General features: G+C 40.1%; 1 protein-coding gene across 1 annotated transcript in view; it reads right to left on the minus strand.

The window, feature by feature from the left end:
* LOC139450641 (rho GTPase-activating protein 7-like) overlaps positions 1–10,107 on the minus strand; it is a 252,331-nt gene extending 242,224 nt beyond the window's left edge. The window contains exon 1 of the mRNA XM_071232430.1: positions 9,850–10,107. The gene's annotated coding sequence lies outside the window, so the exon portion shown is untranslated. The remainder of the gene's footprint in view (positions 1–9,849) is intronic.
* Between the last annotated feature and the right edge of the window lie 234 nt (positions 10,108–10,341).

A 10,341-nucleotide genomic window follows, 5' to 3' on the forward strand; every position in this document is an offset into this window, starting at 1 on the left:
ATTGATATATATACTAATTAGGGTTTCCGGTTACCTGCTTTCCAGCGGGAACCCAGACTGGGTTACCTTCTTACCAGTTGGAACCCAGTCTTTCCCGGGTTTTCACTCGGGAATCTAGTAACAATTATATTTGGCAACGCAAGTTGCCACATAGCTGGGCCTGGCGGCGTTCGCTCCCATTTAGACCCGCAGCGTTGGTCGGGTTGCGTCGTTTCCGTCATTTGGGCCGTAGCATTAAGTATATATTAACAATTAAATTTGGCCTGGCGGCGTTCGCTCCCATTTAGACCCGCAGCTGTGGTCGGGTTGCGTCGTTTCCGTCATTTGGGCCGTAGCATTAAGTATATATTAACAATTAAATTTGGCCTGGCGGCGTTCGCTCCCATTTAGACCCGCAGCTGTGGTCGGGTTGTGATATTTCCGCCATTTGGGCCTTACCATTAATTATATATTAACAAATATGTTTGGCGACTCAAGTCGCCACATAAATACTATTTATTCCATTGCTAAATTGGGGTAGCCCTTTAGAACCTCCACACCCTCGGCCATTAAATCCACTGTTGCGTCTTTGTCATTCTTTCAACATAGCCCACCTTCCTCAGGGAGGTGGGCCATTGCTGTAATATCCTGCAATAACCATGGAGTTATTGTAATATTCTGTCACTAAACCCCCCCCCGCCCCCGTCGAACCGAGTACCCATCATAGGCCTAACCAGCAGCGATGTTTCAGGGATCTGAACCCGATTTGCTCAAAGGACTGCCACATTGCTTGAGTCTACACCCCTTTAAAACAGGGAAGTTCAACAGTATTTTTAGGCTTAAAAAAAAAAGAAGAAGTTTCTCAGGCACTTGTGCATAAATTTAAATCCGTCAGTTTTAAGTCAGTTTTATTGCCAATAAATTTATTTTTTTCAAATTTCAAACATGAAGCTTATCCTCATGTTCACATAATGACATGCTTGACAACTAATGTTGTATTAAAGACAAGTTAAATGTGTCCTCAGATTTGTTTTTCATATTCCTAGTGGGAATATCCACATGAGGACTTGAACCCAGACCTAGAACATTTCCAGCTAACACACTGTCCATTGTGCCACAAACTCATTTTAATGCCTACCATGTTTCCAGTAGGGCTTGACCGTCTCCGTGGTCTAGTGGTAGAGCATCCGCCCGGAGAGCAGAAGGTCGGGGGTTTGATCTCCGGCCGCGTCATACCAAAAGACGTTAAAAGATGGTACTTGTTGTAACCCTGTCTGGCGCTCGGCATTAAGGGGCTAAAACAAGGACTGGTCGGCTCGGAGTCAGTATACTGTGTCTGAGTGGGGTATTCATGTTAAACTGCGGCATGGTATCTCAGTGAGCTAGCATTATAAATCGGCATAAGTCCAGACTAGTACAAGCAGCTACACACACACACACACGTCGCTATATAAGTGCAATAATCTTGGACGCGACGTTAAACCCAATTTCACCTCACCTCAAACAGGGCTTCCATGTATGAAAACAACTTTAACCTTTGTGCTTTTGACTTTCTTTCCTAGTTTAGAACAGTTTAAATTTGTAAATGCCATGACAAGGCAGGGACCATTATCACATCAGTGACCTCTGTGGTATGGTTGTTTTATAGCTCGGCCAGGATGTAAATAATTCTGTCAGGATAATGGTCATCGCTTTGAAACATTACCATTTTTTTTAGACAATAATTTTTTTCTTAATCACATAAAATCAATTTTAATTTGTGAGAATTGAATGCAACGCCTATCCAATTTCATCCCATAAACAGTTAAATTTCAATTAGACTAATGCTTTATGGGAAAATTATGACCACTTACGTCCTTGTTAAGGTCTTGACAGTTTTATTTGATGGTTATATATGTCCATTGCAACACAAACTATCTGATATGTCACGCGGGGGTTCCTATTAAACCTGGTACATGCATAATGGATTTCATTCATTTACTCAATGCTCCATGAAAAAGACTACAATTCCTACAAGCTGATATATCTAAAAACATATACATGTATTAAATTATCATGGCCCTTTCTTCTTTCTCTTCCTCTCCTTTTATAAAAACTATAAATAGAGATATGTTCTATATCCAACAAAACCCATTACAACTTGCTTATAAATAGAAATGCAATGTTTATTTCTAACACGGCATTTCAATTGATCAATTCATCACATTGAATGAGTTAAAAGCAGCATTAAACCCAACTCACTCACTCACTCTTTCCTTTAAGGGGCAATATTAACATTTCTGAGTTCTATCCTTCTCTGTTAATGAGTGAGTTTATTCAACGATCCTGATGGTCAACTTCTTTATTATGAGGAACACATTGTTTTGGAGTATTTGCTTACTCCTTCATCAGGTGAATCATAAACTCTGAAACGTTGTGTTCCTCATAATGAAGAAGATGACATCCATAAGTTCTCTTCCTTATTTGTTTCTTGTTTAAACCAGCTGTCAGTAATATTCCAGGTACATGAAATATTTGAGTCAGGACCAGACAATCCAGTGATTATGAGTATAGATCCAACCTGTTATACTACGATGGCACTGGGCCTGACTGTCCAAACCATTAACCCATCTTGTAAGGCCAGCATAGGTTGTTGGGTACCTATTTTAACTTACCATATTCGACATAATAAGCGCCCCGCCCAAATAAGCACCCACGGAGATATTTGCTGATATATTGGCGAGTGAACAATCCCAATTAGCACCCCTTCCGATTGATCAATGTACACAAGACTTATTTATTCACATATAATACACACTCGTGTGTTATATGCACCCTTAATTATGGGCAATTAAATTCTCGGAAAATATATATGTCACACATAAACATTTCAGGCTGCCACCATAAACCATGAAATTTATCTTTCAACTCTGTCTTTTTTCACCAAAATAATATTCTAATAAGAGCCCCCTATTTCTAATATTAAGAATGCCCTGGGCGCTTATTACGTCGAATACGGTAATCCCTTATTTAGCTGTGACCTCTGAGTTCAAAACTTAAATTGTGTTGCACCGTGCATGATCTGATCAACAAAAGCAATATGCATATCTGATAACCCCTGGGGATTCCGCATTAGAATAGGTCCTCAGTAACCTATGCTTGTCTCCTCCTGGATTTTAGCTTAGAATAGGTCCCCAGTAACCTATGCTTGTCTTTTCATGGGGATCCCGGGTAAGAATAGGTCTCCAGAAACCTATGCTTGTCTTCTCATGGGGATCCCGGGTAAGAATAGGTCTCCAGAAACCTATGCTTGTCTCCCTGTGGGGATTTCTGGGTTAGAATAACTGGGTCAGCAAACTATGCTTGTCTCATCCTGGGGATTCCACATTTAAACAAGAAACAAATATTTGCAATTCAGACAATCCAAGGCATGGACATTATGGCCCCAGAAATTGTCCCAATTAACCCTACTTTGTACAGGCATAATCCTACAAAATCAGCCAAACCCGTGGGTCATTTGACATCAGGATTGTTGAAGAAACTCACTCATTACCAGATACTGCTTTTAACAGTATTCCAGTTATATCACGGCGATTCAGCTTAATGTGGGAGGAAAGCCCGAAGTGATGCAGGTCTCAGACGTTTACCTCTTTGGTGAAACCCACGAGCAGGGGTATAAGGGTGCTGATAAACCTAGAAACATAATCCGGGCGAACCAGGATTCGAACCCACAATCACAGGTTTCTAGCATGCCCAAGGGACACAACTCTGCACAGCGAATCCCGGCGCCTTAGACGACTGGGCCACCCGTGCTCCCCCCTTAAAAAAAGGAGAAGACATCTCTCATAGCCCAAAATAATGAATCTGATTCCGCATTTTAACCCTTGTCAAGACTAATTCCTGCAACATGTCAGGTTGAAGTGGCCTCTTCATTTGGCCTTTAAATGCATCGCACACATACTGCTCATGTGCTGTGGATATTTATGCTTCAGTTTTTGTATATTGAGATAAACTTCTTTGCATGTCGTTTTGGGTGTCCCTTACATCTCAATTTCAAAAAGGAATGAGCAATTATCGTATCAAATCCCGACGAACATACTTTTACCCTCAATAACATTAGAATCAAGAAACTCATTTCCTTTGACATTTCAGGAGTTCTATTGGATGGTTTTTGTTTGACGCTGCAAATATTTCTGATTCGAGAAAAATGGTGAATTTCTTGATGCTGATCATTTATCTTTCAGGTATAATCATACATTTCATAAACAAATAGTCCTTTATCGACAATCAGGACAAACACCCAGTTTACCTATGAAAATATCATCCTCATTTGATCCTGACATTTAGGGGGATGATTCAACTCATTATCATGAATCTTGTCATGTTCAAGTTTAATAATATATCCAGTTCTACAAAAAACAATCTAAAGAAAATGTCTTTTCTGTATGGTACGTCCATGATGATTTCTTGATTCATAATATAAACAAATTGTTTCTTTACTCCAAATACACAATGGTAACATTAAAAATAAACATAGATTTAACAAATGTTATTTCATTCCCTTTGTTTGCAGGAAATCTAACATGGAAACAATGTGTGAAGCCCATTTTCTGGTGTCCCCCGCCATGATATTGCTGGACTATTACTAAAAGTGGCTTAAAACCATACTCTCTCACTCACTTCACTCCATGAAATCTAGTGTTAGTTATTTCCCATCAATCAACATCTTCATTAACTGTTTACCTAGACTTGCAAAAGTCTATAGAGCAATAATTTTAAGTTTTCATAATAAGTTCTAGATTATGTAAATAATAAGAACAAGTTGTCCCTATAAGAAGACCCTTGAAGATTCCGGGGTAGAATAGGTCTTCAGCAACCCATACTTGCCGTAAAAGGCGACTATGCTTGTCGTAAAAGGCGACTAATGGGATCGGGTGGTCAGGCTTGCTGACTTGGTTGATGCATGTCATTGATCCTGATTGTGCGGATCGATGCTCATGATATTTATCACTGGATTGTCTGGTCCAGACTCGATTATTTACAGACCGCTGTCATATAGCTGGAATATTGCTGAGTGCGGCGTTAAACAGCAAACCAACCAACAACCAACCCTATAAGAGACTGGCATGCCCTGTACAGTCCACATATCTAGACTTGACTATTTGGAGGATAGAATTACTACACATCCATGGATTTTTCTTTCAGTACAACCTTGGAGCAAGACTTGTGTTTATCAAAAGAAATCTGTTCTCAGTGTACAGTTGTCTTCCTGTAAGACATGCAATGTTGACTACCATTTACTCCCAGAAATAAAGGGATCTTGTTTAAAAATACATATCTACAAAATAATCCAAATGGAGCTCAGAACATAATGCTTAATTTCAGGAGAGAGGTGATCTCGATTTGCGAAAAATATTCTAGACATGAATGAGTGAGTGATTAAGGTTTTACGCCGCTTTTAGCAATATTCCAGCAATATCACGGCAGGGGACAACAAAAATGGGCTTCACACATGGTACCCATGTCAGGAATCAAACCCGGGTCTTCGGCATGATGAGCGAATGCTTAATCCACTAGGCTACCCGACCGCCCTTATTTCTGATTTCTTCTCTCGGGAATACATGCAATGAAATCATCTGTATATCACAATACATTGAGGGCAAGCAGGGGACACTAAGAATGGGCTTCACACATTGTACCCATGTGGGGAATGAAGTCATCTACAGCTGAAAGGGAATACCTAAAGTTTGGATTCCATAGGTATGGATTCTTATGCAGAATGCAGCAAAATATGAAAACAAAGTAAAACTGATAACACGATTCTATACACCTGGATGCGGATGCGATTGAGCGATTCTGCCACATCTGCATATAAACTGCGGAAAATCCTGAAAGTGATATCATTATGGAAGTCTATACCCCATACAAAAGTCCCAAACATAAAACAGCACATGTGCAAATTGGTCTCTGGTCAACCTGCAGTATTGCAAAAACTTTTCTCCCCCTGCTGTAACTCTTTGACCAGGCTACTGTCGGCTCCCAGTGGAGCCCTGTTAGTCAATGTGCTGTTGACCCACCAGCTGTTCTTTTTCTTATTCTTTTTGACTGCAATAATTAATACGCCATGGTGATAACTATGATAACTCTGAAACCTGGACAAAGTTTGGAGCTATGTTCTCGGCAAATAACTCAGAGGAAACAAACAAAAATGTGTCGCTGACCTATAAATGGGTTCTCAGAAAACTCATTCCACGTTAGAATCTGTACCTACGGAATTCTAGCTTATACCACTGAGCTTCTCCACCACACACAGGTCTGTAACAGGGACTTAAAGGGCAAGTTCACACGGAAATGAACCTTTTTTTCTTGTACTTTTTCCACATTAAAAGTGTTAACATAGAAGTGTCATAGACAAAAATATAAAAACATCATATTTAATTAACATATTTTTTGCACTAAAACGATTTATATTTTTCACATTTACCAAGTGTTCTATTTCCATAACAAAAACACCATGGCTTATGTCCCTTGCAATATGACGTCATTGGTGCCAATTGATAAACATTATGACGTCATCATGCTTTGTTAGAGCCGCTTCACGTGGTGTAGGTACAGTTTTGTGATTCTAGCATCTCAGATGCCAGCCAGAATTGTGTTATGCTGAGTCACCACTGCACCGGAGTGTGTCGTAGACCATGTTGTTTTACCGCAAACTGGTCCTTGATATCTTTTGCGTTGAGAATAGACAGGGACCCAGTTGAATTGGCACCAATTACGTCATAATCTAAGGGGGATAACTCAGGCCTATTTCGCTCGTAAAATGAAGGCCTCATAACGGCATATCACTTTCACACTATTGTGAGCTTCCTACTTTCACTGTGAAAAAAATGAGTGTATATTTTCAAACACAGATACTAACTAATTCTAAAATTGCATTTTGTTTAGAAAAAGAAAGAAAGTGATTTTTGCGTGTACACTTCCCCTTTAATGAGTCAGTGACTTATGACTTGGGTACATGTCTTAACCCTGTGAAGATATCAACCCTCATTATGATATCATTTGTTTCCTATCACAGCCCCACAGAAATGTTTTCAGGAACCCAGTGTCAATATTCAGAACCAGACACCAGAAAAGAACATCTATCCAGCATGAAGAAACTCAACTTGACATGCAACATTCAAATAACTCCCTCCATAGCTCCTATTTCACCTGTGTTGATACATGTCAGGAACTAAACTATTTACCTGAGGACAGTGGTCGGATATTCAGACAACTCAAATTGTGTACGAAATACTCATGTATAAAATGGATTTAGTCCGTGTGTAACTGAAACACATTATATACTCCATATCAATATCATTAAACAAATAAATTGTGTTTCAACTAAGCTGGTGGGTAGGCTAAGGTTCATTGATGGGGTTTAGTAATGAGAGACAGTTGTCCCAGCAGTAGTATATGCAAACACAGGTTGACACATGGTAACCTGTGCCCTGTGATCACAGCCAGTATACATCACACTCAAGACCACCTACGAGAGAGGTGTTGGTGTCGTGCAACAACACTTAATTCTTGTTTTTGTGTTGTATTAAGTTTTTCATGCTGCGCCATTGAAAGGAAAATCATGTAAATTGATGGTCTATGCTCCGTGGTCCCAAGCCAATTTCAAGGCTAGATGTAGAGGTCTGTGTGCAACTGAGACATTGTCTCTGTGAAATGGGGGTAATTGGTCAATCTTAGACTACATACATAAAAAAAATGGAGAAAGAAGGTGGGTATTGACTTACTTTAATACTTTAACATCATAGGACTAACAATTGGCCCAAGCACAATACCTGCTTAAAGATATAGTTAGCATTGATGTAGCTAGTGTATTGGTTTATAGTGGTTGGTTTGTTGTTTAACGCCGCACTCAGCAGTATTCCAGATATATGAAGGCAGTCCGTAAATAATCGAGTCTGGACCAGACAATCCAGTGATCGACATCATGAGCATCGATCCACGCAATTGGGATTAATGACATGCATCAACCAAGTCAGCGAGTCTGACCACCCGATCCTGTTAGTCGCCTTTTATGACAAGCATAGTCACCTTTTACGGCAAGCATGGGTTGCTGAAGACCTATTCTACCCCAGGTATTGGTTTATATGTGCTGTCAGGGTACAAATGACAGTTCTCAGTTGGCCCAGCAGTCTAAGGTGCTACTATTTGCTGTGCAGAGTTGTGTCCCTTAGTTGAAAGGATCTGCTGAAGATGGGTTTGAATCCCAGACACCCTGCTTTGAACACTGTTTCAGCCATATTGTGATGTGTTTACATTGTAGCGATGAAGGGATTCGAACCCTGATTTTTTTCATGACTAGCAAATGCTTACCCACTGGGCTACCCAACCGGCAATGCAACAGGTCTTAGACATTAACCATTTTGTAAAATACCTACAGGTATGGTGCTGACAGACCAAGGATCATAACAGGCATGATTTGGGGATTCAAATCACTGGATCCTGCCTCATCAAAGAGATGCAACTCTGTAAGGTGAATTCCAACACCTATTACTGCTGGGCCACCTGTGCCAAAGTAACTATAAAGACCTACAGGCAAAAGAATGGCGTGATGAAATAAAACTGATTCAATTACATGACATACCGAGATACACCCGTTCCCCTAACATAAAATCCCCCACAGCATTTAAGAGGCAGGTATCCCTTTCCTCATTCACCCCAAAACTGCCCACAACACAGGATGCACAGGATCTTAATTCAAGAATTAATCGTTTGGGTGAACCCCCCTCAGGATCACTTTACACCAGCAGGTGCAAGAACAACAACAGTTCATCCACCCATCTCATTCCCTTCCCATATCAACATCCGACAGATCCCCTGTGCAATATATGATAGAGCGAACTAGGGCTTATTACGACATTGTACATACCAGGGCACTTTGTCGCTGAGCCCTCGACAGAAAAAGTTAATGCACTGAGAGTTGCTGTAAGGCCATGCAACAACTCAGGTAGTTGTTGAGATAGGGCTGAGAAGGTAGCTACGCAGGAATGTCGCCACTTGAAACTGTCAAACTGTAGTCCTACTATCATACAAAAAACATTTGTCTCCTCCAAGTGAGAGATTTTATGATTATATTACAAATACTCCAGCGATAAGTAATGCACAACAGAAAGAAACTTCACAGATTTTCAAAGTAATAGCATCATGAAAGAAACTGCTCTCTAAATCTAAATTTAGTTCAGTAAATATACAAAACATTCATTTCTTCAATTGCTTTTAAATAAGATTTGAGAGTTTATTGACGTAACCACTTAAAAACAGATGCCAAGTCAACAGTCAACAGAAATAACTTTTTATTAAGTAATCCATTGTATTGTAAAAAAAAGATAATTCATTTCTGAGTCAATATTAATGTTGTACCCTTAACTACTCATTGTCATGAGTTTGGAAACTATTTTTATGATTAAGATCCATAATTTATAACATCCAATAAAAAAATCTTATGATCAACTGAAAATCCATATGACTGATAAGTTGTTTCACAATCTTATTAGGGGCGGTCGGGTAGCCTAGTTGTTAAAGCGTTCGCACGTCACGCCGAAGACCCGGGTTCGATTCCCGACATGGGTACAATGTGTGAAGCCCATTTCTGGTGTCCCCCGCCGTGATATTGCTGAAATATAGCTAAAAGCGGCGTAAAACCATACTCACTCACTCACTCACAATCTTATTAAACTTGATATTACCAAAATATTCATTACACTGATTTATGCTTTCAGTGGTTAATATTTGCAGTGCAGAACAAACCCCAGTCAGACAAGACCTATAAACCCTGTTACCATTAATAAAACAGTTCTTGTTGAATCCTTTCAAGCTGCTAACAAGTTAACTCACCTTGTTAACGAGCAAGCTGTCCCCCGGGCAGGTGAGCGAAATTGTGTAGCTCCTCGAAAGACACCAGGTGAGTGGCACAAGGAAAGAGGAGATGCTCGAAAGCTCTTAAAATAATGGCAGGATCATTTATCACTCCTGTCATTATCATACGATTAACCCAGCTAGCCCCATCTTTCCGAGCTAGGCGATCTCACTCCGGACCACCAGCCTGTCTCCTGTATTCATACACACGTTTAGAAACGGGAGGCCTTCGGGAGGCTTCAGTGTACGCAAAGCATGCTCATGTACGAAGATTTTTATTGACAACTCAGAAGAAAATTACCGTAACGTAACACCCTGTATGACAGACATGCTGCAATCAGTTGTGAGGAAACTATCTTGCTACCCTTCCTGGATAGGGTGGAACTGACACATATCATGACAGACATTATTATCTTCATAATCAAACACGATTAAATTCAAACATATGGTTGTCAAGCATTTCAACGTGGA

The sequence above is a fragment of the Haliotis cracherodii genome, unplaced genomic scaffold (assembly GCF_022045235.1).
Source record: "Haliotis cracherodii isolate W230 unplaced genomic scaffold, xgHalCrac1.p SCAF_8, whole genome shotgun sequence".
NCBI classification, from domain to species: Eukaryota; Metazoa; Mollusca; class Gastropoda; order Lepetellida; family Haliotidae; genus Haliotis; species Haliotis cracherodii.